We start from the raw sequence: 17,909 nt of genomic DNA, 5'->3' as shown, positions 1-17,909 counted from the left end.
GCCGATCGATATTTCGCACGGTCAGAATACAAGGGATTAAAACCGATTGTAGGCCACTCCCTTTAAGTAGATAATTTCTGATTTTCGAGGCAAAAGTGAATCTGTCTGGCTGTCCTTTACAGGCAAAACCCCCCTGCGGGCATCAGCTGAACATGACTCAACTCCCTATGTGCTGGACGTGCCCCCTACCCCATAGGAGATAAAAGCGACAAACAGGCCAAGGCTCGCTCTCAGACGCTCGCTGGACGAGATGGTGTAGAGTCGACACCCCAAACCACCGCCATGCCCTGGCCCAACGATGCCCTTATCTCCTAACCACGTGGCCTTTCAAAGTATACTTTCCCTTCATGCACTCCACCCGCCAACCACGTGTTCCCTTCAATGCTGGCTGGACCGATGACCCACTCCAGTTGCTGGCGTTTCGTGAAGTTCCCACGCCTTGCCCTTTACGTTGAAGCCCCTGCATCCTACCACGTGGAAGATCGCACTCGCACTTGGAATTCGCAAGTCATCCACGGACCGCCTTCTGTGCTGGAACCAAATCTGCCTTACGGTAAAGTGCTCTGTAAAGACATCCATTCAGTCACGCTTTTCCTCGTAACATTTACTTAATTTGAGTGCCAGTAATCACCGAATCTCTTGTCAAATGTCCGTGCTCCTCGAGTGTTGGCAGTGCTAAGCCATTATTAATTCATGGAAGCCCCTTGGCACCCTCAGTGCAGCTTCGAATTCATTATTCTTTTGTCTGTTTTCATTACTGGCGTATAATGTGCATATCTCTCATTTCAGAGGGACCCTCTATCGTGGAATCTTCTTGGACTGTGTCTGGAATCCCCCCAGTTTCATTCATCCCATAGGAATCCCCTTCAGGATCAATAATCTACTTGCATTCCTCTTTCCCGTACTAATGTTATTTATGTAAATATAGTCCTGTAAGTTTGCCCACGTGTTTACGTAATATTTTCCTTCAGTAGTAAGAGCCTTACGCTCATATGAAATTCCCCCTTTTTCCTCTTGTTTTATGTTTCCCTGGACCCACAAAGTCGGAATCACAAGGCTAAATTATCTGAAATTGTTGCTACCTGTACTCAAACTAGATTACAGAAAACTTATAAACTAGATTGCCAGGAAAATATATATATATATATATATATATATATATATATATATATATATATATATATATATATATATATATAATATATATATATATATATATATATATATATATATATATATATATATATATATATATATATATATATATATATATATATATATATATATATATATATATATAGACTGAAACGTTTGCACGCGAACAAACTTTGACACAAACTGAAAAAAATCTGTAGAATATTTTTTAAAATGCCTAACACGGGAATTTTCAATGCTTACTCAAAGGAGGCAGTTAACCCCTAGACTTAGATAATACGGTAGCCACAAATAGCAGCCTGGATATTTCAGTAATTAAAAAAAAACGATATAAATGTCCTGCATAAAAAATCAGGTATCAGTTTCACAGCTGTGATACAAGGGCTAAGTACGTTTTAATTATGGTAATATTCATTTATATTTGGTTGAGAATCGTATACCAGTGTAGCAAGTTTTATGTATTGTGTGTGTTTGTGTACCGTATAATTAGATACAGTACATAAAACCTGCTACACTGGTATATGAGTCTCAACCAAGTACAAATGAATATTACCATAACCAAACTTACTTAGCCTTTGTATTACTGCTGTGAAACTGATACCTGAGTTTTTATGCAGGACATTTATATCGTTTTTTTTTTTATTTACTGGAATATCCAGGTTGCTTTATATATATATATATATATATATATATATATATATATATATATATATATATATATATATATATATATATATATATATATATATATATATATATATATATATATGTGTGTGTGTGTGTGTGTGTGTGTGTGTGTGTGTGTGTGTGTGTGTGATATATATGTGTTTTGTATGTATATACGTATATATAGAATATATCATTATATATCCTTGTGACAAAATATTCACGCGAATTAAAGGTTATTTCTTCAAAGTGATAAAAAGAATTATGCCACAGGCTTATGCTACAGATTATTTCGTGAGCCCTAAAAGAAATTACGAGTTACGTTCAGGAAAATCTATTCATCATGTGCTGTATTTTAAACTTACATGAAAGACAAGTAAAAAAGAAGAGGGTGGGATTTAAAAACAATACTTGCAAAATTAGCGATTTCAGGTCTATCTATGGATCGTATTCGGCCACGTTCCAAGAAACAAGGCAATACTAAGACTTTAGAGTCCTTGGCAAATGACAACATCGTTAGAGTTTCTGACATTTTAACCTTCGGAATTCGGACCTTCGTCTGTAACATTGTTCCGGGTGGTAGACGTTTAACGGGAGTTTGCTAAGTAATCCTGTTTTCCTCATGAGTGGCGTATTCAATTCCTCCTCAATTTATCGTAGCGTATTGTGAAGTTTTTACGAAAAAACCGTTTATCACGCGACTAGACTACAGTTGGCGCTTGATTTCCATCGATTGTTGTCACTTCGTTGGGCAAGTCCTAATAAATCCCGGGCTTCTGCAGGGTAATACTGGAACTTTACTATTTTATTGCTAATATTGTGTAATTTTTCTGGTTTTTTTCGAATCGTGCTGTGTGTTTAGTCTCGTGCAAATCTTTGGCAGTCATTATACCTATTTCTGCGAGCTTTTATCCATAATCTGACGTGAGTGAAAGCCCAAAATTTTCAAGATTTAAGGTTAGTTACGCACAGCTCTAAAGCCTTGTTTTTTCCAGGATGTGTTTGGTACGAGTTTGAATTTGAGCTCTGTTCTAACGGTAAAGCTTCAAGCATGATAAAGCTGCTCTTTAGCAACAGGTATGTAGCAATTATTTTTCCGTCAAGTTTAGTTTTTTGTCTTTAACTTTCTTTCAAATTTGTAATTTTGTTTTTGTGATTTTAATTTTTTAATTTGTCAGATTTAATTTTTTGAATTTTTCTAATTCACTTTTTAACTTTTTCTTTACTCTTAATTTGTCAAAAATTTACTTTTTAATATTCCTATTTTTTTAATTGGTCATAATTTATTTTAAAATTTTGTAATTTTTTTTTAATTTGTAATAAATTTATTAAAATTTTTGTAAAATTATAATGTTTTGAACAAATTCACATTATCCTCCACCCCTTAGGGGCGGTACCCCTAAAGGGGTGGGGGAGCCCCCATGTTATGCATAGTAGGTCCTATGACCTACTATGCAGGTTCTTGGGTGGTTGTGAATTAGGTAGATCTAAGCCGGCTGTCCGCAGTGAGTTAGGCTATGGCAGTTGACGTTTTTGTATAGAACTTTACCTGCTGAACAAGAATTTAAAGTAATATTTTGGCGGTCAAATATAATTAAGCTGTAAATTACTTTAGAACTGTAGCCGACGGTAAAGGGGACCCACTGGGAATTGGGGTTTTGGGAATGGTAAAACCATTTTGAGAATAGCTAACAGTAAGGGGGACCAGTTGGGAATTCGGGGTTTTGGTGGGGTAAATAACTTGGGAAAAGGTTTGGGTACCTTATTGTTGTATTTCCTGCTATACATTTCATTTGGAACAGGAAAAACAAGCATAAAAAGGGCGAATAAATGGATAGTGGGAGCCGTTCTAAAGGCACTTTTCATTCATTACTAGTACTGCTGATTCTAAGCCTTAACACGCATGCGCTAGCTTTCGGTCCACGAATCAGCAGCTGCCGGTTTTCTGCGCTTAGCGAGAGCTGCGAGGGACTGGCAACTGACGTTCTCCTGCGTTATTTTACTTGCTGAAGAATTTAAAGTAATTAACAAAGCCACTCCAACATCTAAAAACATAAGACACCTCACACGTCTCGACTATCAACCTCACCGTGTAACAACTCCTCGCTGCTGGGAGAAAGAGCGCTGGTGAACTGGTACGATACATGTGCACAATACCAGGGTCTAAGCCAGTGGTTCTTAACCTTTTTATTACCGCGCCCCCTTAAGAGCTGGTCCTTCCTCCACGCCCCCCCTTGCATCTATGAGTAACTTTCCCTCCCAGATTTAAAGGCAAATGAAAAAAAGAGAAAGAGGTGTGTTTTTATTCCTTTAGTAATGAGTTAGTGAGATACTTGATACTGCTTCTTAGCGACTCTTGTTAAGAGAATAACGAATACAATTAGAGATTTTTTTTATTTTTCCCATGAATTGCTGACAAGAACCACTGGTCTAAGCGATGTCAGGCAGGGCAGCCGATCGGGACTACGCAAACTACCCCAAAGCCAAATCAAAAGTCCTTTAAAAGAAGGCATCACGGCGACCCCATATAAAAATGGGAACAAGCTGGGCAGAAGACCTCTTGCTGTGTGCAACCCACTGGTACAGACGTGCAGTTTTCAAGGGTCAATTACATTTTAGTTACAGCTGACTGCCAAAATATTATTTTAAGTTCTTGTTCAACAAGTAAAACACAGGAAAACTTCAATTGCCATAGGCTAGCTCACCGCGGACAGCCGGCTTAGAATTACCTTCAGATAGGTGTTAGGTGTTTAAATGTGCTAGGCTACCTCCTACTCAGTTAACTTTGTGGAAGCTTCTTAAGGTTTGAGGAAATTAAGAATGTTTATGCCATCAAACGACAATATTCAACAAATTAAATTTATGTACAGGTCTGGCGTCTTATGTTTTACTTAAGAGGTTTAGCTTCCAGAAAGTGGATTAAGTTTGTGGTTAGGTTGTGAAGTCATAAGTTTTAGCTTATATTCATAAAGGCTTTGCCCGAATTTGATTTTAACGTTGGCGTTAGACTTAATAGAATTTTCACAGGATTCGAACTTGGTTTTTCCTTTCTCGCAACTGAAAAATTCTCGCCATAGGAAGTTCCCTAAATGTACTTGTCAGTTACGATAATAGGACTTGCATACCCAATGGCTAATCTCTTCAAAATCAAAGCCATGCAAAATTTTCCCCAGACAGAGATTGTCCAGAGTAATGCCTGGAGTTCTGTTGTTAGCAGATGGAGTTTTATGAAGTTTCAACAACTCTTAGGGCAATAACTCATAGGGCAACTGATACCAGGACAACTCATTCCCGCAAAACTAATACTGGACAACTCGTGCATGGACAATTGTTATCTAGGACAACTGATATATAGGACAACTCATAACAGGTATAAAACGTATAAATATTTTCACTTAAAAAAATAACCCACTTAAAAATAAAGTAAATAGGCAAGTTTTTAGTTTATAGGCGTAACAGTAATCATTTAATTCTTTAATCATTGAGTAGCATACTTTAAATTCCATAGTTCATGCTAGTTACTGTTTGTCCAAACAACTCGCAAACGGTCGTCAAAGCTTTTCAACGAAATTGTTTTATTTTTTTATTTTGTACTGGTCAAATCAGCTGGTTTTGTACGTGTCAACTTTTATACTGTTTTAAAATTTTCTTTAGCACTCGCAATGCCATATTTAAAATCTCAGCGAGGAATAAGCTTGTTGATAATAACTGCGTGTATAATTTTCAGATGAGAATGCAGATAAATCAAGAAGTTTGTCAAGTAACGCTGGGCAGAGAGCGCGTTCAAAAGATGGCTGAGGAGGACCCATCAGAAACAGTACCTTCAACAGGGGAACACTTTCACAGCGCTGATGTGAATAAAGTGAAATCGAGAAATGTCCTCTGTACTATAGAAGCCAAAGCTTCTCATCACAAGAGATCGTGAATTGTAATTGCGACAGAGTGATCTCTACAAGATGAGACGTTGGCTGGACTGCCAGCAACATCAAGTTTATCACAAAGTATTCGTCGGTGGCGACAGCAGAATAGTAGTGCTCCCTCTGTTCCATCAGAAAGCTATGGTTCTGATATCCCGCTATTGTATTGCAAGTCTGAGTCAGAGGAACCATTTTTGTAATAGGATGCTGGCGTAGAAGACAAGGAAAGAACGCTAATTTTTGCCACATTAACAGGGCTGGATGATCTTGTGCCATCGCCAGCCCGATCACGAATTTTGACATTTCAAGTTTGTCCATCTGTCCATCTATATATTAACTGTTATATACAATTAGCATTCAAATAGGTAATTTGAATGTACCTCGTGTTTTTGCATTGTTACCCAACAAGCGGCTCAGTTGTTTTCTCAATTACTCTTCGCCCAGATATTCAGCCTAGAAGGCATATGAAGGACTTCGAAAAAGCCCCTATGAATAGCCTTATTTCAAGATTTCTTGACAGAGGTGATTGGTTATTTCATTTTTCCCAATACCTCTATCGAAAACTTGTCGAGCTAGGTCATAAAGTCCAATGTAATAGATGAAATATTTCGTCTAAAGGTAGTGATTTACAACACTTCCTTTTTACCGGTGACTGATGATATTGTTGCATAATAAGAACTGTCCGACGACGATAGTTGGCCACAAGAATGTCGTATTCGAAGTACCCAAAAAATACTGTTTCTTTTGTTTTCTTGATTTTTCTCTTTCAAAATTAAATAGTTATCACTTTATACATGTTATCAGTTGTCCTAGATATCAATTGTGCAAGTATGAGTTGTCCGATACGAGTTTTCCGGGAATGAGTATGTTTCCCCGGCACGGTTAACAGACACGAAAGCAATTTTTCGTTTGGTTGAAATTATGGAAATTTTAAGTCAGATGTTTTTTTGCCCAGAATAATTGGAATGTTTACTTTGAGAGAGGTGCAATTGTTCGTCAGGTATGTTGGTTAGTTTTGATACTGTTAGGTTACTCATAGCTTAAGCAGTGTATTTATGCTATCCGCTAACAGTTTTACTCTGTGAATACAGGCAATGGGTTTACTTTATGATCACAGGTAAGAGTTCCCTGCCCAATGAACACAGGCAGTAAGTTTTACTCATGAACACAGGCAATGAGTTTAGTACTCTATGAACTCGGGAAATTAGTTTGTTACTCTGTTAACACAGGCAATGAGTTTCTGTCAACACAGGAAATGAGTTTTACTCTATGAACATGGGCATTGAGTTTGTTCTATGAAGACAAGCAATGAGTTAGGCTGCGTCCACACGATCGAGCTTTGTTCGACGAACTTTGATGTGCCGGCAAAGTCCGAACTTTGCCCGCTTCTGACGTCACACCGGACAAAGTTCGTCAAACAAAGCTCGATCGTGTGGACGCAGCTTATTACTTTTGAACAAGAGTTATTTTTGAACACTAAAGTTTTTCTCTCTGAACACAAGCAATGAGCACAAGCAATGAGTTTTACTCTGAACATAGTTACTATATGTACACAAGCAATGGGTTTTACTTTCTACACAAGAAAGCTTGTTTCTCATAAACACAGGCAATGTTTGATGCGTGTGCACAAGCAATGAGTTTGAAAGTTAGTATTTATCCATGAACATGGGAAATTAAGTTTATTTCCCATGAACCCTGCCAAATGCGTGCTAGGCTATCCGTGAACAGTGACAGTGAGTAAATGGTACTGTCGTCACAATGATTATGATGCTGTTCATGATCACAAGGCACCGAGATATTCATACTATCCTTCAATAAGAACAGTGCTTTGTGGGGCAGGTCATAACATAAGCGGGAACTGTAATGCTTCCTTGAACAGTGCGTTGTGGAACTGTTCATGAACAAGGGTAGGAAGTTTGAGATGTTATCCATAATCAAAGCATGAGTTAAAAATGGTATCCATCAACAAGGCTCTAAGTATGTGAAATATGTATCACATGAGTTGGGTGCAATTTTTGGTACCCGTTAAGGGAATGAGATGCTGTAATGAACATCAGTGTTCGCCAAGCTATCCATGGCAATCAGGTGTTTGATCGTACTTGCTATATAGCACCTGAAATGTTTAAAAGGGTCATCAGGCAGTTAATGCAAGTACGAATATACATTTTTAAATACAGTATACTAAGGTAGGAGCTACTGAGTCTTTTTGATAATGATTAGTATACTGTATTTAAAATGTATATTCGTACTTGCATTAACTGCCTGATGACCCTTTTAAACATTTCAGGTGCTATATAGCAAGTACGAAGGTATCTTTTTAAGAATACGACTTCGATCACATTATGTGGAATATCTTGAATTTTTATTTTGGTTTTCAGAATATTACATTTTTTAAGTATTAATATACAGATTTTGTTTGAGTGGTTTATACGTGTAGTGAAACTTTTTTATTTTAAATGGAGTCAGAGACAGAGTAGCATTATAAAGTATAAATGTCTGTTATACAGCCTTAATGTATAATTATGGTATAAAATGTACGAGATAACCTTACTCCAGCTGGTTACAAGTTTTCAGTGGGTAATATGTCGACAAGATAGATGAAGGCTTCTGTTCATTTAATTTCTAAATTACCCATGCTGCGCTCTTCATGAAAATCCTGGTAGGTTTGTAAGTTAGGTTCCTTGGATATTCTGCATTCTTAACCTACCATTTGCCATTGTATTATAATTATTTTTTTATTAATAAATAATGGGTCTTTAGTTTTCAGTTCTCGACTGCTGCCTCGGTATTTTTTATAGGGGAAAGCAAAGTATGTGGAATCTGGTTTATCATCCATATAATTATAGATGTTGAAAGTAAAAACTACTGAATTTCGAAATATACCAAACAGTATTCACGTGTGAGTGAATACACGTGAAAAGGCCTATATCAGATTTTAAACGTAAGCAAATTAATGTTAGCCATCCTTAAGGAATTGTTGAAAATTCCATTTGTTCAACAATTTTCCGTGGAAATATTGTTTGGGTATTAGTTGTGACGACTCAAATGCCCTTGGCTAATTTGTGGGACAACGAGCTGAAATCTGACTCTATACTGATGAATAAGTGTATAGTACCCAGAGCGCCGTTAAATATACTGGGAGCAAAAAAATAAGTAAATTACGTAACTTTACTATCTTAGAACAAAGTGTAATTAGAAAGTAAAACTAAATATCAAATTGTTTCGTGGAGCTAGCACAAAGAAATTATTTCCATTCATTGGTATGAAAGTTTGATAATGTGATGGTCAGCTACCCTTCGATGGACAAAGGTTTTAAGCTACGTGGCTAAATAAAGGATTTAACGCGGTGAAAAGACTTTTTAGTTATGCATAAAAAAACTGAAATATTGAAGCTAAGGTACATGGTTAAATATAGGATTTAACGCAGTTGAAAAGAATTTTAAGTAATGGATTAAAAAAAATTCTGAAATACTGTCAAAGTATTGCGCGACGTTTTTAAAGGTGGGGGGGTGGGGGTGGGGGGAGAGTGGAGGTCGTTTGACAAACAAGTCTGGTTGACCACATAAAGCTTTGAGATGCAAAGGTTCTTTTACCAAAAACATTTAACACTAGAACGACCACCAAATGGTACAGACCTAGAACGACCGAGCGGCCAAAATTACCGCACATGTATTGGCATTATAAAAGTCCACATTTTCGCTTGTTAAAACATCCTGATTCATTGGTGTATGATTATTCATAGTAAGGAAATGGAATAAAGTTGACACTCAGTAAAATAAGAATCAATTATCTGAAAAAAAAATTAATTACTATCAAACCTGAAATAGATAAAATATATGCTGCATTGAAATCTCATTTGGTGCACGGAAATAAGAAATGCACTGAACAGTAATTACAAGATTAAGATTAATGAAAACAGCAACCTTTTTCTAAGCCTGGACTTCATAACAGCAGGTAACACCAACCATCTCTTCCTTGGAACGACGGCACTGTCGAGTGACCGCCGCTTTCCACTTTCTATTGACAGTCGTTATTGTCAGAATAGCGAAGGTTTATCGGTATACATGTATTTATACCTTTAAGGTTACTGAAGTTCCTCGTTGGCGTAGTCGGTAGAGTTGTCGGCTAGCACTCTGCTGGGCCCGAGTTACGCGTCGCCGGCAGGCCAATGAAGAATTAGGAGAATTTATTTCTCTTGATAGAAATTCATTTCTCGGTATAATGTGGTTCGGATTCCACAATAAGCTCTAGGTACCTTTGCTAGGTAAACCAATTGGTTCTTAGCCACGTAAAATAAATCTATTTCTTCGGGCCAGCCCTAGGAGAGCTGTTAATCAGCTCAGTGGTCTGGTTAAACTAAGGTATATTTAACTTTTTTATTAGGTTACTGAAATAACAACGCCTGTACATAATCTGTATTTGAGTACCATAGCGTAAAAATATTATTTATCAAACTTAAAAAAAAACAATTTTTATATAAAAGACAAATGTCTGAAATATAAATAATATACCTGTGCGACTTTCTACTTTAGGGAGTAATGTCAATTTTTTCAAGTACATTTTTTTTGCAAAGGAGTTTCCTGAACACCTCGCTTATACGTTTACCGCACACAGATCTCTTACCTTGGTGGCAAATGTCTGAAGTCTTACTACCGTTGCAGTATCCGATCTGGCACCGCGACTTTCTACTTTAGGAGTAATGTCAATTTTTTCAAGTACATTTTTTTTTTGCAAAGGAGTTTCCTGAACACCTCGATTATACGTTTACCGCACACAGATCTCTTACCTTGGTGGCAAATGTCTGAAGTCTTATTACCGTTGCAGTATCCGATCTGGCACCGTTTTATTTTCTTAGTAATTATGGGAAGTTCTGCGGGAATATCGCATCCATATCATTTCCACTGCTATTTACCTACGGCGTTGACATCGTAGTTCAAAGTACAGTAATTTACAGCTCCATTAATATTCTTTGCATCGTTTCCAATGTCTACAGTTGTGTTAACGCTACAAGGTATGAGCACATTTTCCTTTGGCTTACACTGATACACCGTCAGAGAGTACTAATTATTTTTCAGCACTAGTCTGCTGCACAGGTCGTCATGGGAGTTTATATATGTATGTGGGAATCTCCATTCGAATGGGATTTACCCTCCTCACAAGACTCGTGTTTGTAGCTTGTAATTTTTCCCCCAGTTTTATTGAAGTGGAAAAATTATCCATTGTCACATGTCATCCTTTTCCGATTTATGATATTGTTAACTTAAGAACAACATATTCGGAGATTGGTTGATTTGCAAGACGACAGTGGCCTTTACCAAGATATGGAAATCCATTGAGCATGTATTTTGATTTTACATCAGCCGCTAACCAGAACTTAATACTGAACTGGCAATACACTGTATGAACGGGCGCCTGCATTTCGTATAGCTACTTATTCACTATTATCTTCTCGGTTGGTCTATAGCAAACAATACAGTTTTTGATAAACCTGTCCAAAACTTCAGAAATCAACGCAAATCTATCAGTTTGCAATTTACTGGATAATGTTGACCTAGCAGCAAATCTAGAAATCTCATAATTTCTTTAAAACGGTTTCTTACATTGTTTGACGGAAAAATGGAGGTCCCCAAGTTTTTTTTTTTATCAAAAAAAGCGTTATACTGCCTGTCCTTTAGCGATAATTCCTAGGGCATCAAAATGCCTATTGTGGCAAACACCCCTTCAAATTATATGCTCCACGATTCGTTCCCTCACCTACTTCATTTTCACGAAAAGTATACCCACTTTGTATTGCGTCATCATTGCCATCATCGGCTTCTTCATCAGATGCGGATGAGCTTTCAGCATGTGAAATGCATTCTTCTTCCTCGTCGTCTGTTATAAGATCACCCTCGGAATCAGAGGATGATATCGTAGTGAAAGCGAGCGATTTGAGGACACATTCAGCGACAAAATGATTTGATTATGATATACTTGCTAATATGTCACGAAATATGTGTAGACCAGCGGTTAAAATGACCGTTCGGTCGTTGAAAGCAAAAAAAGTACATATCTCGTAGAGCATAAAGCTAATTTCAGTTTCCTTTTAGTTCAATATACGTACATCCAATATACATGAGAATCATGATTGTTAGGGAGAAATTACAGAAAATAAATACATTTGAAAGTGAAATTCCTGTCCATACGACAGCTTGGTCGTTCTAGTGTTAATGATTTGTTTTAACGATTTCCGTTTAATAGGTCACTTCGATTCTGAATAACCTCATAGGTCTCAATGCTTTGCTTTTTACCTAACTTTCATATTCCATTCAATTAAATAGGGTAATGGCCATTTATTTTCATAACTATCCATGAAACTCACGTAGGGTGGTAGCGCCGTCAGTGCACCTCTACTTAGGTTCTTTGCAGAGTCCCTTCGTCCCCTAGCTACAGCCCCTTTCATGCTTTTTACTGTGCCTACGTTCGTATTCTCTTATATCTTTCTTTCCACCCTCCCTTATCAATTGTTTCATAGTTAAGTATAGCTTAGTTTTACCAGACCACTGAGCTGATTAACAGCTCTTTCCTAGGGCTGGCCCGAAGAGTTAGACTTATATTTGCGTGGCCAAGAACCAGTTGGTTACTTAGCAACGGGACCTACAGCTTATTGTGGAATCCGAACCACATTATAGCGAGAAATTAATTTCTATCACCAGAAATAAATTCCTCTAACTCTTCATCAGCCGGCCGGGGAATCGAACTCCGGTCCAGCGAGTGCCGGTCCACAGCTCTACCGACTTACCAACGAAGAGCTAGTGCAACTGCGAGGTTTTTCCCCTTTTATACCTTTCAAACCTTTCTACTCTCAATTTCCCTTTCAGCGTTGAATGGCCTCATAGGTCCCAGTGCTTGGCTTTAGGTTTAAATGCTATATTCTATTCTATTCCATCCATGAAACCAATTTAAAGACTAACAAGTGTCAGGACTGTTTGTTTAGGATAGTAACCTATTACGGATACCATTAGCTTAGTTTGTGAATTTGACACCGAACAGGAGATAAATGAGCAAAATAGTCGAACTTAGTAATCAAAGACGTTTGGAAGATTTTAACATGTGCATATGAAATGGTATTTGTGTTAATGGTTCTCTCTAATTACTCTCGTTTCTACTTATTGCGGAAATGAACATTGTGAACTAATGAAGGAATTTGTAAATTAGTGAATGAAGTAAAATACAGATTATAAAAAACTTACTGGTACAAAGGCCCGATGTTTTACAAATGAATTCTCAATACGGTTTTTAATAACCTGGTTGCCCTAGAACAGTATGGTTATGGTAGAATGTTATTACATTTTAAATACTTTTAGTTAATTGTAAAGAAACGAATCTGAGCAACTGGTAACAGGCACGAAGAATAAGCATTATAGTGAGAGAAGTAACACTAAAATTATGAAGGTTAATTATCAGGATGATTGTTTTAGTTTATTTGGAAAAAGGCAAACGCCACCAAGGGTTTCTTTACGCAGACATCTCGGGATGCTGCTAAGTCTGTTTCTATGCAATTCGTGCCGTCGTTTAATAAGGGTCTTGCTATAAAGGCCAATAGATTTGCTAAGCGAGCTTCATTGTAACTGAATGTTCTTTGGGGGGAAAAGCCGGACGGGAAAGAAAGAGCTGAGGAATTGGAATATAGAATTTGGGCCAAAAGCCAAGCGCTGGGACCTATGAAGTCATTCAGCGTTGAAAGGGAAATTAACAGTAAGAAGGTTTGAAAAATGTAACATGAGGAAAACCTTGCTGCTGCACTCTGAACAATTGTTACAGATGGTAGAAAGCCAGATGGAAGAAAGAGAATATGAAGGAGGGACGTAGGGAAAAAAGGAATGAAAAGGGTTGCAGCTAAGAGCCGAAGGGACGCTGCAAAGAACCTTCAGTAATGCCTACAGTGCACCAAGTGAGGTGCACTGACGCCACTACCCACCTACAGGAGAGTTGAGGAACGCATAAGCTGAGGATGGCAGACTCAATCAAGAATTGCTTAGGCCGAGGACGATAGACCAGAAGTTAGGGCGAGGAAATGAGGCGCGAAAACAAATTGCTTAGGCCGAGGAATAACATCAACAATTATAAACCCTTCGGCTCCCAGCTGAAACCCCTTTCATTCCTTTCACTGTACCTCCGTTCATATTCTCTTTCTTCATCTTACTTTCCACCCTCACATAACAATTGTTTCATAGTGCAACTGTGACGTTTTCCTCCTGTTGCACCTTTCAAACCTTCTTGCTGACTCAATTTCCGTTTCACTGCTGAATGGCCTCATAGGTGCCAACGCTTGGTCTTTGACCTAAATTCTATATTCCAGTTCCAATTCAAAAAGCATGAAGTTATAAATGAGTGAACAGCAATACATGTGATTGTGCATGACACTTGGGAATGATGGTTTGTGTTCATAGTTTATGGAATGAAAACCTTCTGGTAGGGAGCCTTGTGACCTCATGGCATCTAGGCTCCGTAGGGGGTTAGTGCTGTCAGTGCACCTCACGTGGTGCACTATAGGCATTACTAAATAAAGTTCTTTGCAGCGTCCCTTCGGCCCCTAGCTGCAACCTCTCTCATTTCTTTTACTGTACCTGCGTTCATATTCAATTTGGTTTTACACCCTCTCTAAAAATTGTTTCCTAATGCAACTGCGAGGTTTTTCTCCTGTTACACCTTTCAAACCTTCTCACTGACTGTCAGTTTCTCTTTCAGCGCTGAATGACCTCATAGGTCCCAGGGCTTACCCTTTGGCCTAAATTCTGTTATCTTATCTATGGCATTTAAGGCGGCATTGAAGACCTTGTCCGCACGATCGGTTATCGCCCGGCTGCCTTGGTCCTTCAACCGGCTCCATCCCCCTTGGCATTATTGCTATGTCCACATTTGCTTTTAGGTGAATTGAATTGTCGTCTCGTTGGGCAGTAGTAAATAAGTGATCGCCAGGCCCATGCACGATAAAAAAAAAAAGCCGCGTGCACGGTATTAATCGTTGATGTATGAAACGTCATGAAAAGAGAGCAAAAAATTTTAACCATGTAAATAATGATAAAAAAAGAAGTGGGAAGCCTTACGGTAATATTAATCGTTGATGTATGAAACGTCATATATATAGAAAAAATTTTAACCACAGGTGAAAAATAAACCGGTTTAATTTCCAAGCCATTGGCTTGGAAATAGTCGAAACCAATCAGGACCTACACCCTGTCTCTAATTTTCACCTGTAATGTGTGATAAATGAATCACGTACAAAAAGTGGTAAGCATATATATATACATATATATATATAAGTATATATATATATATATATATATATATATATATATATATATATATATATATATATATATATATATATATATATATATATATATATATATATATATATATATATATATATATATATATATATATATATATATATCATATATATATATATATATACAGGTGAAAATATATATATATATATATATGTATATATATATATATATATATATATATATATATATATACCGGTATATATATATTTATTTCCAAGCCATGGCTTGATAATATATAGTCGAAATATATATATATGTATATATATATATACCATATCTCTATAATTTTCACCTGTGGTAATGTGTGATAAATATGAATCACGTACAAAAGTGGTAATAATCATATATATATATATATATATATATATATATATATATATATATATATATATATATATATATATATATATATATATATATTATATATATTCTCTTCATTTTAACATGCCTTTTTTTTCTTCCCATTTTTATATGGGGTAAGCACGATGCCTTCTTTTGAAGGACTTTGATTTGGCGGTGGGGTAGGCTGTAGCCTCGATCGGCTGCCCTGCCTGACATCGCTTAGACCCCGGTAACGAATGTGTACATGTATTGTACCAAATCCCCAGCTCCCTTTCTCCCAGCAGCGAGGAGAACTGGGCGGGTAGGTCGACAGTTCGAGACGTGTAAGGTGTCTGTTATGTTTTTAGATGTTGGAGTGGCTTTGTTTATGTGTGTATTAGTCTGTAACACCCATTTGCTTTCAGCAAACCTATCCGTTGATTACATACGTAATCCTGGGGTGTCTACACGGAAAGCAAAGTGTCCGCCTTCTCTGACCGATCGGCTGCAGGGTTTGAACCCTCGCCATAGACTTCTATGAAGTCTCAGGTTGCTGCTTCTACCAACTGAGCCATCGAGGCTCCATATATATATATATATATATAACTGTATATCCATACATTGGTATGAAAATTTGATAATGTGATGATCGACTATCACTTCCATGGGCAAAGTTCTTAAGCTATGATCGACTAAATATAGGCATTTAACGCAAGTGAAAAAATTTTAAGTTATATATATGATAAAAAATGAAAAGAATATATATGTTATATATATGATAAAAATAATAAATATATATATATATATATATATATATATATGTATATATATATATATATATATATATATATATATATATATATATATGTATATATGTATATATGTATATACATGGATGTATAATATATATTCATATCACACACATGTAAAAAGGCATGAATGTGTGTGCATATAGATTTTTGAATTGATATTATGCAGTTGATCAGTGGTAATGTTCCATTCTGAGCCTTTTGTCAAGATGCGGCGATTCCTTGTCACTCAGTGGAAAACTCCGGGAATCCGTAAAAGACTTATTAATAGCCTTTGCAGATTGGTTTGGCATCGCCGCTCACACGGCGTCTGTCAGGTCCTGCTAATAGACGTCAGTCAAACCCAAACGCTATTACGCTGACAAACTGAATTACAAACTTATTTTTTACGAATTGTTATTCGTCTATCTGTTTTAAGTCTTGGAGAGCGTTCGCAAGGCAGTAGAGCTCAAGGGTGCGTTGGTTCCAGTAGCATTTTGTCCCCTATGGTTCGTATTCATGGGGCTGTCAGGCGGTAATCTTGACATCTCGCGCCAAATGAAGGAGTTAAAAGATTCTTGATTGGTATCTGCATACTTGAACCTCATGAATTTCAGAAGCTTTATACGTCACGCGCTGCCAACAAATGGTGGAATCGACGCTCGGTGGTCGCGAAACTTAATTTGAAACGGAATCAGTCAATTTCCATCTGGTGATTTACAGGATTTTGGGCATCGCATATGATACGAGTTGGTGGTTGGCTGCCTTTTGAGAGATTGTGAAAGCTAAGTAGACAATTTTTCGAACATTTAGGTATCAACACAAATCATAGTAAGACAGATTTTAATCGTAACGTTACATTGTAGGTACAGGGAAAAGCGTTTGGAACTGGGATTTAACTGTATCGTGGCCAGAGATTTTTTTGTTGAAACGGAAGGAAACCTACCTAAAAGACTCATAATCATATTCTGTGGTCCCAATACACTCGTTACCTCATGACATGTTAGCATTGCTGGTTTTTGTCTCATGTTTGCAATGAATGAATTCCAGACAGGTATTCTCCATATCCAGCTAAAAACAATGTTGAAAAAATGGACTGAACTACCCTCCTGCATTGCTCTTTTACATAGACAGAGTAATTCAGAGCATTTCGTGAATTAGAATTCTCACTTCGTGGTAGAGTTAGATGCATACGTTGGATGATAGTCAGGGTATATCGAAAAAGGGGAGTGCTGGGAGAGAGCGCTTTTAGGCGAGTAAGAAAAAGGACAAACCCATTTATTGCTTGCGTCGCAAGTCGCTTGATTGGATCGGGAACTCTTTCCAGAGCAACATTGGCAGAATGTCATTATCTTACAGATGAAGGTAATGCAAAAAGAGCAGAGTGGATGTAATTAATATACAATTTAACGTTTACATACATTCTCTGACTTTCCTTCTCATCTCTTACGTAAAAGTTTGAGGTACTTAATGGAAATTTGGGGCATTATTATTTTTTTTTTTTTCACAAATTATGGGAGTTTGCTGTGATGAAATATATTATTGGAAAATTAAAACGTGTACTTCCGGGCAAACGTATAGTAAAGGCATTTTACAGAATCTTGAACATTTAATTCGGACTTAGCAAAGGTTCGGCGTTTCTCCTCTTTTGAGATACTACAGTCGATAAAGAGAGTTGATGTCTTCTACGGCATCTGAACCTCACTTACAGAGAATACAGCGATCCT

At 37.2% G+C, this 17,909-nt stretch overlaps 1 long non-coding RNA gene across 2 annotated transcripts; it reads left to right on the top strand.

Moving 5' to 3' along the window:
* The first annotated feature begins 222 nt into the window (after positions 1-222).
* Positions 223-6,529, top strand: LOC136833461 (uncharacterized). 2 transcript variants are annotated; one of them, XR_010851479.1, is made up of 3 exons: positions 223-553; positions 2,817-2,898; positions 5,549-6,529. It is a non-coding gene; the product is annotated as an uncharacterized lncRNA (long non-coding RNA). The 2 variants fall into 2 exon arrangements; XR_010851478.1 differs by lacking the exon at positions 223-553 and adding an exon at positions 2,046-2,604.
* Positions 6,530-17,909: the final 11,380 nt, after the last annotated feature.

The sequence above is a fragment of the Macrobrachium rosenbergii genome, chromosome 51, assembly GCF_040412425.1.
Source record: "Macrobrachium rosenbergii isolate ZJJX-2024 chromosome 51, ASM4041242v1, whole genome shotgun sequence".
NCBI lineage: Eukaryota > Metazoa > Arthropoda > Malacostraca > Decapoda > Palaemonidae > Macrobrachium > Macrobrachium rosenbergii.
The sequence above is the reverse complement of the archived record's forward strand: the minus strand, read 5'-3'. Positions and strand labels throughout refer to the sequence as shown.